Raw genomic sequence first — 14,852 nt, forward strand, 5'->3', positions numbered from 1 at the left:
ATTAGTTCCCAGTGATGGTAGGCTTGCTAGACAATTTAAGTTGGATCTTTTTCTCCAATAAAAATCTTTGTTGGGATGGGAGTGATGAGATGGAACCTATATCAAATGCACTGCCTTGAGCTTTAAAGGGATGGGGTGGGCAGACCGGAGGTCATCTGGAAGGCTCTCAGTCTCTGTGGGAAGAGGAGAGATGGGACTCCTGATGGGATGGAGAGAGGGGCTCTAAAGCCACAATGATCTGTCTCTGCAGCTTTTATTGTTCATCCAGGAGGCAGTGAGCTCTATCTTTCCAATTTTTCCATGAAAGTATGTCCCATTGTTGTACGTTGAATATGGGCTTTGGGAGTTAGGGAGACTCTCTTGCACCTGGCAAAGGACCTTGTACTCAGCAGGTGCTCATTAAATATTGGCTAATGACAAGCATGTAAGGAAAGTGATGAAGACAAACTAACACACTGTGCCATTAGTGATTCCACCCAATGGCCTATGGTTTCCACCCTGCAGTTTGTTGCATCTCTGTGTTTGACTTGAACATCTCTGAGAAACAAGATTGAAAGGAAGTTATCCCACCAGACATTAAAATATCCTTTAATGGGTGATGAAGTCATTGCATGACTTTCCCAGGTGTGAATAGTGAATATGTGCTCATTCGTGTCTGACTCTTGGCAACATGAACTATAGCCTGCCAGACTCCTCTTCCATGGAATTTCCCAGGTAAGAATACTGGAGTAGGTTACCTTTCCCTTCTCCAGGGGATCTTCCCAACCCAGGGACTCATTCCAAAACTCCTACATCTTCTGCATTGGCAGGTGAATTCTTTACCTCTGGCACCACCTGGGAAACCTCAAGAGCACTTGCTTTTGGAAAGCAGAGGCCTGAAGAGATCCCTTGAGGCTTGCTTACCTCCCTGCCCCCAGTCTTAGCCTGATGATGGATGGAAGAGTTGGCAGGTGCCACAGAGACATGCTAGACTCCTGGTGAGGGAGGAGATCTGGAGCATCTTAAGGGCTTCCCAAGGCTGTGCCGCTGGTTAGGGGCACACACTTCAAACATGTTGCTTGTCCTGGAGCAGGCTGGCATTGCTGGCATTGCAGACCTCACAGACAGACTGCAGGACATCCTTCGTGTTCTGGGCTGGTAGACACTGAATATTGCGTTTACACTAGCCTTGTTCGCAGCATCTAAGCCACCTCCTAAGAGGGAGATAAATGAAGAGGACTGATGCTCAGAAATTAGGTGCAATAAACTCCAACAAGCCTCAGTCCTTGGAAGTGAACCTTATTAGTTAGCCTTGAGGAAGATCACTGAGACTCAGAGAGGTAAAGTCATAGGCCTGGGATGCAGTGAGGATGGGATGAGCTGATCTGAGCCCAGAGCAACTTCACTGAAAGCACCTCCCTGTGCTCTGCCCTGTTTTACCTGATGATAAATGCAGACAGCTAGGGGGACACATGTCTTGGGAAGAAGGTTAGAGTTAGGCTTTAACATGTGGCCTTTATGAAGGAGACAATGTTTTATAAGCACAGCAGCTCTTGCGGGAAACTGGTGAGGGTGGTGACCAGGGCGATGTTATTCTCTCTCTCTCCTAAACCCACCAGCAGCATCCTGCAAACTGTGCCAGCACCTGTCTCCCTAATTCAGAGTGCCTGCCGATCAACATCCTCCAGCCACACCATATCAAGGGAAGAAGGAGAAAATACTCAGGTCCAGATCTCAGCACTAGCATGAAGTACGGATGAAGTGAGTAATTGTGGAACAAATGGTTGGATCCAGAGAGCTAGCACTCAGAATCCCAGCAGGTGACAGGACTGAAAGAACATGGACCTGGAGTCAGAATTATTTGGGATTAAATTCTGTCTCTTCTTTGTATTTGCTGTGTGATGTTGGGTGAGCTCCTATCCTCTCTGAACTGGTTTATTCATCTGCAAACAGAAGGAAGGTAATGACTCCCACTTTACGTGTTTGTGAAAAAAGCACGAAAAGAGAAACGATGAGGAAGTTTCCTTCTTTTCTCAGCCCTGGATTCTACTCTTACTTTATTCTTGTTAATCACGTGCCTTTGGGGAAGTAACAGTTTGCACAGTTGTGAAATGAGGAGCGATGTCACCCTGCTTAACTCCTCGTCTTTTGTGACGATGTGTATGTTGCACGTGTTCTCAGTCGTGTCTGACTCTTGGGACCCCATGGACTGTAGCCCACCAGGCTCCTCTGTTCATGGAATTTTCCATGCAAGAATATGGAAGTGGGTAGCCATGCCCTTCTCCAGGGGATCTTCCTGACCCAGTGATGGAACCCATGTTTCTTGCATCCTCTCCACTGGCAGGCAGATTCTTTGCAGCTAGAACCACCTGGCCTCCCAGGTGTCAGGCTGGGTAATGACAAACCAGTGCTGTTAGTAATGACAATGGGGGCAGCAGCATGGCTGCTCTGTACTGACTACAGGCAGCACTTTCTGAGCGTGTTCTGGGATTAAACAAGGCATCATATGGTCAGAACTATACCTGGCACAGAAGGAGTGCTCAGGGCTGTTTGTACCGTCACTATTTTGGCCCCAGAGTGGAATGGTGGGGGAGATAAGCTGATGCCAAATCAGGGGTCAAAACTTAGGATCAAGAATGCCCAGGCAGGAGCCCCAACGGGGACCTGTTGTCTGAATGCTTCTTCCTTTCCTTCCGGACCAGCAAGGTTGTGTAACTTGCCAGGGTCTCAGCCCAGAGTGAAGGTCCTGACTCCTATCGCTGTGCTGGCCCCCCAAAACTATAGGGTGGTCCTTTCAGTGAAGGGGCATACTGGAATGGTTCTGGCATTCAGCCATCTCTCTTCCGGATTTCAGTTAACACCTTGGTTTCTCAGCCCTGCTCTGCCCTCCAGCCTATCGTCTTTTCTTCTCTGCAGCCTTCCCAACTGGCAAACCCAGTCATGGCACTCCACAGCTGAAAAATTGCCCAACTCTTAAATCTGAACTCCTTAGAACAGCTCAACCCTCACCCCAGCCATAATGCATGCTCTGAACATGCAATCCCTAATGCCCTGTGTTGCCTTGTGGCCCCAAGCTTTTGCCAGTGCAGGTCCCTCTGCCTCCCACACTTTCCCATGTCCATCAGTTTATCCTTTAATTCAGCAAATTATATTGAGCTCCTGTTATATGCCAGATGTGGTACAGGATGCCGATGTCAGAGCAGTTAGTGAGACACTCTGCCTTGGAATTTACAGTGAAGTGGTGAGAGACACAGCATAGAAAGAGAACAAAAAAATCAAAATATGTACATATTTTGAATTTATGTATTTGTTTGCACATGTATGTGTTTATGGGGCTTCCCAAGTGGTTCAGTAGGTAAATAACCTGCCTGCCATCGCAGGAGACTTAAGAGACGCAGTTCGATCCCTGGGTCAGAAAGATTCCCTGGAGGAGGGCATGGCAATCGACTCTAGAATTCTTTTATTTTTATTTTTTTACTGGTTTCATTCACTTTATTATTCTCTTTATAAAATTATATGGTGGCTACAGCTGGGGCCTGTGTCCTCTGCACGGAGACTCTGATGTGGTTCTTCACAAGATGACCAGTGAATTCCTGATATGGAGACTTGGTGAACACCGTCTCTTTCCTGAGGTCAGGGGTGAGATAACTGTAGGTCTTGGAAATGGCATCAAAAGTGGCCTTGGCGAAGTTGCCCAGGTAACTGTCTCCCTAGGGTAACTAGCCTTTCCGCTAGGGTAAAGTCCGACTCTCACTGTCTTCCCAGGGTAACTGTGCAGCCCCTGGCAGAAGTATAGCAGTCGTCAATGCTGGACATCATCAACAGCTTCTTGGGCACAGGGGCGGAGAGATGCTAGTGCCTCTGGGGGCAGGGATGAGGGGCACCAGCACGGAGCCACAGCAGCCATTCACCTTGCAAGGAACCATGTGGGCCTTGCCCATCTTGTTCCCCTAGCAGCCTCTTTGCACGGGGACTATGGACAGCTTGGCCAGGATGATGGCCCCATGGATGGCAGTGGCTACTGCCTTAGAGCACTTGACATCCAGACTGACATGTCTGTTGTAATCCCCAGTGGCCACAAATGCCTTGAACCTGGTCCACTGGCCAGAAAGGGTATGCTTTTGCACGGGCATAATCTTCAAAACCTCATCCTTGAGGAAAAAATCAATAATCCCAGACTCCGCGATGGGCAGAGAGAAAAGGTGGATCTCCTGCAGGGACTTGATCTTCATGTCCTTGACCAGGGGGCCCAGCTTGGTAACGGGGAGCCACTCCTCGTTTTTGGCCTTGCCTCCGCGAGCTCCGCGGCTTCTGCCCCGGCCCCGGCCCCGTCCCAGGCCGCGACCCGCAGCCCCGGACGCCACTTCCACTACCAAAGCCTCTGCGGAAGCCACCGCGGCCTCCCCTTCCAGGGCCCCTGGGCTGGGTCTTCCCAGCCCTTCCGCAGCACCGGCGTCATCCACCATTTGGTTTTTTCACGAAGAAGCAGCCACTCCAGTATTCTTGCTTGGAGAATTCCATGGACAGAGGAGTCTGGCGGGCCACAGTCCACAGTGTTGCACAAAGTCAGATACGACTGAAGTGACTTAGCACGCAGCGCACACGTATGTATTTATAGGTGGGAAATGCTACAAGGGAAAGTAAACAGCATAATATAATGATCTCTGGGGTGAAAGGCTGGTGGGTTTGGATTACTAACACATCAAACTAATGTTTATTTATCTACACACTAATCAGGGGCACCTCCTTCAGGAAGCCTTCCTGGATCAGAACATCTTTTGCTTCTGTTCCCAGAGCAGCCTGCCCTGCCTTGCCCATGCCATGTCTGGGCACTTAACACACCAAACATCTTACAGTTTTAGTGTCTGTCTCTGGAGGTTCTGGGTTCCCTGTGGGCAGTGGCTGTCCTCTCTCAGGGCAGTACCTGGCCCTGAGAGAGGACTGCTGATGGCTGTGAGTGAATACACAGGCCAGATAGTCAAGGGACTGGGCTAGGGGAGGGAGATATCAAGTAGGAGAGCTTGGTTGGCTCTTTTCAGAAGAGTGCAGTTGAAAATAAAATTGTGGAAGTCACTTGGGTATTTGTTTATAAATGACAAAGGCGGTCAGGAGCTTTTGATGAGCTCCTCATTCATCCTGCCCCCATCACCTTCCTGTCATTTTTCCAGTTATTTAGAACCAACCGGCCAGATAGCCCTTAACCAAGCAATATACATGTTAATGTGGAGAGCAGAGGCTGAGATTGAAGTAGCAGGCAAAGCACATTATTCAAAGGGAAGACGAGAAGGAAAAGAAATGAATGGACTGGAGGCTGGGGGCAGATGTTGCCTTCATTGAAAGTCACCACCAGCCTTGTCTCCCTAGGGCCTGACACCCTGCTGTGCCCTCCACCCCTCTCCTCGCCGCCCAGCCTCTCCCCTCCAACACTCTTTTCCCAACAGAACGCCCTCAGTTTATTTTTAGTCCTTTCCAGAAGGCCCTTGGCAGTCTCACTTTAATTAGAATTGTACCCGAGTACTCCAGAGCTATTGATGGAATGATTTTGTCTCATCTTGCTGGCATTGTGTAGGGGGCAGCCAAAACTGCTTTCAGAGAAGTGGAAAATTTATCATTTATTTATTTCTCTTGGCCAATTAGCATCAGTCCAAGGAGGCATGTGAGAAAGAACACTGAGGCTGGCAGGAGGAGGGTGCGTGAGCTGACACCTTTACCTATGGGCTGAGCCATTTCCTTCGCTCATGTAATGGGGTCCTCATGCCTGCCAGCCTTCCTCCTGGGTTACTGTGAGGAGCAAATGAGTCCAGGAGAAACACTGATATTGTGAAATGAGGTGCGGTGGAAGCACTGCGTGTCAATTACTGAAGCATGTGCAGAGAGGGGGAGGAAGGGGAGGAGAAGGAAGAAAAGGAGTCCGATTCCTAGGTTCTTGAGCGCTGCTGCTCCCACCCTTCTCTCTTGGGTGGTGAGGGTGACATCATACGGGCCTTTGCAGCCACCTCTTCTGGTTGGAGTTTTTAGGATGGATACAGATGATTGGAAAATTTTGTGTGTGTTTTGTGTATATGTGTGCATGTCTTTTGTTTTGTTTTGTTTTCAGACGAGTGACTCAGGAGACCCTCCAGTGTACTCTGGAGGATCAGGGACCCTTTTGGTTCCAGGCTGCAACTCTGTAAGCCATGGACACAGCATTGGAGGTACCTGACGGGTGGGCTCTGGTGGGCTTCCCAGAGTCTTCCTAGGCTCAGCCAAGGTGTCAAGGTGTGTGGTAAGGGCACCACAACCCCCCTGGCAGCATACCCAGACAGACACTTGCTCCCAGAAGTGAGCACACACAACTACTCTGATGTAACTCTGCACACACCTCCATGGGCACACACTCACCCATGCATGCTAAAAATGTACAGAGCTTTGACACAGGAACCATGTTAGTCATAGCAGGTTGGGCTATAATGCCTGTATTCTGTATGAGTCATTACAGGTTAGGTTACCCTGCCAAACCAAGGAACCCCAACTACCTCAGTGACTTAAAACAACCAGAGTCTGCATCTCTCTTTTGTGAATTTATTGTGGATCTGGGTGATTCTCCAGGGCGGCTTCCCTCCAGACGTTGGCTCGATCGTGCATATTTCCTTACCTTGCAGCACCTCTGCGTCAGCACGTGATTGCCACGGCAAGACTGGAGGTGAGAAACAGCCATTAAATGCTTTGGCACCAAAGGGACACATTATGATTTCTGAAGGCAGGAGAGCCAGGACTGATGATCATCAGCCACATTTTCTGCTTTCACTTGCCCCAGTCCTCAGGTTCCTTCTCTGTCTTTATTTCCTCCTTCCAGTGAGGAAGATAAGCCGGATGACTTCCTGCTCAGATGTTCTGTTGTAAAATGTGCCCAACAGTCTTGTATTTCCGTTTAGCTTGCTGCCTTAGTGCTCAAGTGGATTAAGTCCCTGTTTTGATATTTTCAAAGTCACCCTACTTTATGAGAAATACCTGAGTGGTGTCCCTGAGCATCTCTCTTGTAGAGCTGGTTTATGCATTTATAAAGAATGAAGTGTATCCACTTCCATTTAGTGTCTGAGGTTTTCTAATTTTAGTCCCAAATTAGTTTTCCTGGGTCGTCTGTTACTTCAACTCCAGTCTAAATTGACAACTTACTGTTCCTTAAATATAACCTTGGCCTTCATCTAACACTACTTTTCTACTTCTCTTTTCTTCTCTAGCCACATTGGTCTTAAATTGTTTTCTCTAACATGCCGAGCTTGCTCTTGCTTCAGGGCCTTTGCACTTACTGTTTACCTTGTCTTGCTTTGCACTTGTCTTGCACTTGCTCTTTACCTTGTCTCAGTCTTTTTCACTTTTATCTGGAGTATGTCCCTTCCAGTTATCCTAACATATTGTCTTCATGTACTTATCACTGTCAGAAATCATTTTGTGTTAACATTTATGTTGATTCTCTACCTATCCCAATTAAAATGTAAGGTCCCTGATGTAGTCACCTTGTCTATCTTCTTCTCTCCCGTGATATGAGAATAGTGGTCGGCACATATTGTTGTTCAGTCGCTCAGTCATGTCCGACTCTTTGAGACCTCATGAACTGCAGCACACCAGGCTTCCCTGTCCTTCACCACCTCCCAGAGTTTGCTCAGACTCATGTCCATTAAGTCGGTGATGCCATCCAACCATTTCATCCTCTGTCATCCCCTTCTCCTCCTGCCTTCAATCTTTCTGAATGTCAGGGTCTTTCCTAATAGCATATGCCTATACAGGAACAACATAAAGATGGCTTTATTTTACATCTTATTTGACAGTGCTTCTCTTAATTGAATATGTCAAATAAGCCTAATTATTTTAATATTGCTGTTTCATAAGGAGAGAGACCAAACATTTTGAGATATCTCAGGACACTCTGGAAAAATCCCAAAGTTAGTTAGAGGTCAAAAAGACTTCATTAAAAATTTTATTTGAACCCAGAAGGATGGTATGGGGAGGGAGGTGGGAGAGGGGTTTCAGGATGGGGAACACGTGTACACCCGTGGTGGATTCATGTTGATGTATGGTAAAACCAATACAGTATTGTAAACTAATTAGCCTCCAGTTAAAATAAATAAATTTATATTAAAAAATTTTATTTGAGGAAGTGTAAGCCAGGCTTCAACAATACATGAACTGTGTACTTCCTGATGTTCAAGCTGGATTTAGAAAAGGCAGAGGAACCAGAGATCAAATTGCCAACATCCGCTGGATCATGGAAAAAGCAAGAGAGTTCCAGAAAAACATCTATTTCTGCTTTATTGACTATGCCAAAGCCTTTGACTGTGTGGGTCACAATAAACTGTGGAAAATTCTGAAAAAGATGGGAATACCAGACCACCTGACCTGCCTCTTGAGAAATCTGTATGCAGGTCAGGAAGCAACAGTTAGAACTGGACATGGAACAACAGACTGGTTCCAAATAGGAAAAGGAGTATGGCAAGGCTGTATATTGTCACCCTGTTTATTTAACTTATATGCAGAGTACATCATGAGAAATGCTGGACTGAAAGAAGCACAAACTGGAATCAAGATTGCCGGGAGAAATATCAATAACCTCAGATATGCAATGACACCACCCTTATGGCAGAAAGTGGAGAAGAACTAAAGAGCCTCTTGATGAAAGTGAAAGAGGAGAGCGAACAAGTTGGCTTAAAGCTCAACATTCAGAAAATGAAGATCATGGCATCTGGTCCCATCACTTCATGGGAAATAGATGGGCAAACAGTGGAAACAGTGTCAGACTTTATTTTGGGGGGCTCCAAAATCACTGCAGATGGTGACTGCAGCCATGAAATTAAAAGACGCTTACTCCTTGGAAGAAAAGTTATGCAACCTAGATAGCATATTGAAAAGCAGAGACATTGCTTTGCCAACAAAGGTCCGTCTAGTCCAGGCTATGGTTTTTCCAGTGGTCATGTATGGATGTGAGAGTTGGACTGTGAAGAAGGCTGAGCGCTGAAGAATTGATGCTTTTGAACTGTGGTGTTGGAGAAGACTCTTGAGAGTCCCTTGGACTGCAAGGAGATCCAATCAGTCCATTCTGAAGGAGATCAGCCCTGGGATTTCTTTGGAAGGAATGATGCTCAAGCTGAAACTCCAGTCCTTTGGCCACCTCATGTGAAGAGTTGACTCATTGGAAAAGACTCTGATGCTGGGAGGGATTGGGGGCAGGAGGAGAAGGGGATGACAGAGGATGAGATGGCTGGATGGCATCACTGACTTGTTGGACGTGAGTCTGAGTGAACTCTAGGAGTTGGTGATGGACAGGGAGGCCTGGTGTGCTGCCATTCATGGGGTCTCAAAGAGTCGGACACGACTGAGCAACTGAACTGAAGTGGACCAAAAAATATCAAAAGTTATGGACATTTGAATAAAAGGATCACAGATCATTATGAAATACTGCTCAATTATCCATTGAACCAAAGAAACAATTTTAAAACAAATACAGGTTACTTCACTGTTTTTAATATTGAAAAGAAGACTGTTTTCTTAAGTTATTAAAGGACTGATTAAGACAACATTGTAACACAGGAAATTATGTTGATAAAACACAAAATCTTTGCTTTCTGGGCAGATTATTTACAAGGTAAAAAAGAAAGATTTCACAATCTGTTATCAAAAGCAGATCAAGAGCCTAATAAAACTTGGTCCTTTCATAGAGATAGCCAATTCTAATTTTACACCTGTGTACTTTTGATATTAAAACTCATTTTTAAACTTAAATTTATCACAATCTTAGCCAGCTTGATCGTGCATAAAATTTCTTCCCAAGATTACTGGAGTTGGTTGCCATTTCCTTCTTCAGGGGATCTTCCCGACCTGGGGATCAAACCCAGGTCTCCCGCATTACAGGCAGACACTTTACCCTCTGAGCCATCAGGGAAGCCCTTTTTTTCCACAAAACTGCTAAAATATTTGTCCTATTTTCCCCCTCTTCTTCTTTAGAACAATTAATCACTCTATTTTCCTTATCTGCTTTTCAAACACAGTTGTTTCCTTTCATCTTTATTATTATTACATAGCTTTAAAAATTAAAATTCTTAGCCCTTCAAATTCTTAATTAAAATTCTCAACCCTTAGAACCCTTAATTCCTAGTAAGGAATTACCTACGAGGTAAGCAATAGTGGACTGTCTTTTATACTAGAATTCTGTATATTGACAGGCTTATAAATATATTTCATAATTTCTGGAAGTACATTATTCCTCATCATAAATTTTTAAATGTGGCACCAAACATGTTTACTAATAGACCCAAATACCTAAAATTTCTCAGTGGTAAGAAGCTATGTATGAGACTATGTTCACTAATTAAAGTTTCAGTATTTTATCTGTAAATGATCTAGATATTCAATGGCTATCAGTTATTTGATTAAGCTTAGCAAAACTCTAAGATTTCAAGTTACCAAAAAGATTTGGGGAAACAAATTAAATAGACATGCCCTAGACCAGAATTATTGCTGCAAGTTCACCTAGAAATGTTTATACCACTTACATATATTTAATTCACTTGTTCTCAACAATTATATTTGCATTCCTCATGCAAATTTTGTCATACCAAGTTATTGTTCTAGTTGACAAATTTCATCTAACAGAGATAACACAAACTTGTTTGACTAGTAAACCAAGCAGAATAAAACTGCATTTCTGCATTATTTTAAATGCTGACCACCCTGAAGATATAACTATTTTAATTAAACTAGAGAAGTTAAACTAACTTTAATGCTGAACATTTTCTCAGATCATGTGATCTCGAAAAGCATTTGGGTTAATTTTTATTGTATTTCTTAGATCTTTAGGAATACTTAATTTAAACAAGTGCTTGCTGTTTTTAAGCTAATTAAATAATGTTCTTTTACAAATTAATTTTAATAATACCATACAGAGGTAGAAAAAATCTCACATTTACTATCTCTCTCTCTATCTAGACACATGTAACATACAGACAAATGCAGAGATCATATAGGATTTGTTTTAAAACTTTAGGCATGAGATGAGTATGATCGTGAAAGACTCACTGGTTTATAAAGACACAGTTGGGTCAAATCATGTTTGTTGAAGATGGAATGAATTTCAGGGTTACCTTTTCAGATGGCCAAAGCTTTTTATTAATATTTGTGGAGAAAACACATGATTGTTCATTCACTTAAATCCCCAATGATCACTTTTTTCTTTTCTTTTTTCTGTTAAGAATTGCCTCCCTGAGGTTTGCATTTCAAAGTGATGGCCTAGATAAGAGTTCCTGGCACTTGGAAAGAGTGCAGATACCACCAAAAAGGAATTTTGACTACTGGGGTCAGAATTTTTATAATATTTACAAGCTCTTTGAAATAAATAGGTGATATTTTAGGCTTGATAAAAAGGATAGGTGAGCTTTGAATTGTTTCTGGAGCTGCATTTTCTGTTATTGTAAAGATACAATTCGTAAGAAAATTTCTCAAAGAATTGGTTGCAATCTGAATGGTCAGGTCATGGGCTGAAACAATCATCCAACTACATTATCCTTAATTTGCTTCTTCAACCAAGATGGAAATAAAAACATTTTTATGTTCTAGACTTAGAGTTGTATGCATTTGGGATGTTTAGTAAACTCTTCCACAAAGTCTTCAGTAGGTTTTTCTTTTCTGGTGGGTACATTTAGCTTAGGGGACAAGGTCTGATAATAGAGTTTCATATTGGCCCTTGAATATCACCTTCCAAACTGGCCAAATTCTGACCCTAGAGCTACTTTAAAAATCCTTTAAAATATCACAACAAGTTTCAGCCAAAACAATCAGTAAGTATTCCTGGCAGTATTAGACAACCTCATGGACCAAAGAAGCATCCCCAAAGAAGGTGCAAAAGATGTTACCTTCCCAAGATTCAGAGTCATCCCCAAAGATACCCCAAAGAAAGAACTGAGGCAATTCCCCTGAGCTCTGGAAACAGTTTGATAGGGTCCCAGATGCAAATAGAGTTCAACTCATATTTATGTGCAGTCTTCAGTTCAGTTCAGTTCAGTTGCTCAATCGTGTCCGACTCTTTGCGACCCCATGAATCACAGCACACCAGGCCTCCCTATCCGTCACCAACTCCTGGAGTTCACCCAGACTCACATCCATCAAGTTGGTGATGCCATCCAGCCATCTCATCCTTGGTCGTCCCCTTCTCCTCCTGCCCCCAATCCCTCCCAGCATCAGAGTCTTTTCCAATGAGTCAACTCTTCGCATGAGGTGGCCAAAGTTCTGGAGTTTCAGCTTTAGCATCATTCCCTCCAAAGAAATCCCAGGGCTGATCTCCTTCAGAATGGACTGGTTGGATCTCCTTGCAGTCCAAGGGACTCTCAAGAGTCTTCTCCAACACCACAGTCCAAAAGCATCAATTCTTCAGCGCTCAGCTTTCTTCATAATCCAACTCTCACATCCATACATGACAGTAGAAAAACCATAGCCTTGGCTACCCACAAATGGAATGCAACCCACTTTTCTCTTTTGCTATATTTTTGAGGGTAGCTCTGGTTGTTTTTCTCCAGTTGCTAAGTCATGTCTGATTCTTTGTGACCCCATGGACTGTAGCATGCCACACTCCTCTGTCCTTTACCATCTCCTGGAGTTTGCTCAAATTCATGTCCGTTGAGTCAGTGATGCTATCTAACCATTTCTTTCTCTGTCACTCTCTTCTCCTTTTGCCTCCAATCTTTTCCAGGATCAGGGTGTTTTCCAATGAGTCAGCTCTTCACAACAATCTTTAGCATTAGTCCTGCCAATGAATATTCAGGGTTGATTTCCTTTAGGATTGACTGGTTTGATCTCCTTGCTGTCCAAGGGACTCTTAAGAGTCTTCTCCAGAACCACAATTCAAAAGCATAAATTCTTCAGTGTTTAGTCTTCTTTGTGGTCCAACTCTTGGAGAAGGAAATGGCAACTTGCTCCAGTATTCTTTCCTGGGATATCCTATGCACAGAGGAGCCTGCTGGGCTACAGTCCATGGGGTCACAAAATTGTTGGACCCAACTTAGTGAAAGAAATAACAAAACAATACCATGATGAAGTGCATCTCATTCCAGAGATGCAAGAAGTGGTCAAATCTGCAAATCAGTCAACATGATACATCACATTAACAAAACAAAGAATAAAAATTGTGTGATTATCTCAATAGATGCAGAAAAAGCTTTTGGCAAAGTCCAATATTCTTTTATGATAACTCTTAAAAAAGTGAGGTAGAGAGAACATAACTCAACATAATACAGGCTGTTAATGACAAAACCACAGCTAACATCATGCTGAATGTTGAGAAGCTGAAAGCATTTTCTCTAAGATCAAGAACAAGACTAAGATATCCACTCTTGCCACTTGTATTTAACATTGTACTAGAAGTTCAGCCAAAGCAATCAGATAAGAAAAATTAAGTCATCCAAATTTGAAAGGAAGAAGTAAAATGTCACTGCTTGCAGATGAGATGTTACTATATAAAGAAGACTCTAAAGACTCAGATACTCTAATATTCAAACTAATGCTCTAATACTAAGACTCAGATTCTAATACTCAAAAAAGTATTAGAACTAATACATGAATTCAGTAAGATTCTAAGATACAGAATTAATATATAGGAATCTATAGAGTTTCTATACAGTAGTAACAATATTTTACAAAGAGAAACTGAGAAAACAATTCTATTTACAATTGCATCAAAAAATTAAAAAACCTAGGATTAAATTTAATGAAGCAGGTGAGAAACCTTACTGCTCAAAATGTAAGATATTGATGAAAGATATTGGAGATGGAATAAATGGAAAGATATACTGTGTTCAGGGACCAGAAGAATTAACAGTGTTAAAATAAGCATACTACCCAAAGCAAATTACAGATTCAATGCAATCCCCATCAAAATATCAATATCATTTTTCAAAGAACTAGAACAAATAATTCTAAATTTTGTATGGAACTACAAGAAACCCCAGATAGCCAAAACAATCTCAAGAAAGAAGAACAAAGTTGGAAATATCAAGTTTCCTGATTCCAAGGTATACTACAAAGATTTACTAATCAACACAATACAGTACTGGCACCCCAAATATATACATATAGATCAATGGAACACAATATAGAGAAATAAACTGACACTTATATTGTCAAGTATTCTCTGATAAATGAGGCAAAAATGTACAATGAGAAAAAACATTCTCTTCAAAAAATGAGGTTGGGAAAATTAAACAACTACATGCAAAAGAATGAAACTGAACCATATTCTAATATACAAAAATAAATTAAAAATAGATTAAATGGAAGACCTAAAACCATAAAACTCTTAGAAGGAAACATAGGCTGTGTGCTCTTTAAAGTTGATCTCAGCTATATATTTTTTGCTCTGTCTCCTCAGGCAAAGGCAACAAAAACAGAAATAAGCAAGTATGACTATATGAAACTAAAAAGCTTTTGCACAAGAGAGAAAACTATCAACAAATGAACAGGCAGCCTAAGGAATGAGAGAAGATATTTGCAAATGATATGTCTAATAAGAAGTTAATATCCAAATTATATAAATAAATTATGTACTGTGTGCTGTGCTTAGTTGCTCAGTCGTGTCTGACTCTGTAACACTATGGACTGTAGCCCACCAGGCTCCTCTGTCCATGGGAATTCTTTAGGCAAGAATATTGATAGTGGGTTGCCATGCCCTTCTCCAGGGGATCTTCCCAACCCAGGTGTTGATCTAGGTTTCCCACATTGCAAGGGGATTCTCTACCAGCTGAGCCACCAGAGAAGCCCTTACAACTCAATATATTAAAAAATTCTGATTAAAAAATGGACACGTGATCTGAATGGACATTGTTCCGAAGAAGACCATACAGATTGCCAACATA

General features: G+C 42.8%; 1 pseudogene; it reads right to left on the minus strand.

Moving 5' to 3' along the window:
• Window positions 3,490-4,445, minus strand: LOC102178074 (annotated as a pseudogene).

The sequence above is a fragment of the Capra hircus genome, chromosome 8, assembly GCF_001704415.2.
Source record: "Capra hircus breed San Clemente chromosome 8, ASM170441v1, whole genome shotgun sequence".
NCBI classification, from domain to species: Eukaryota; Metazoa; Chordata; class Mammalia; order Artiodactyla; family Bovidae; genus Capra; species Capra hircus.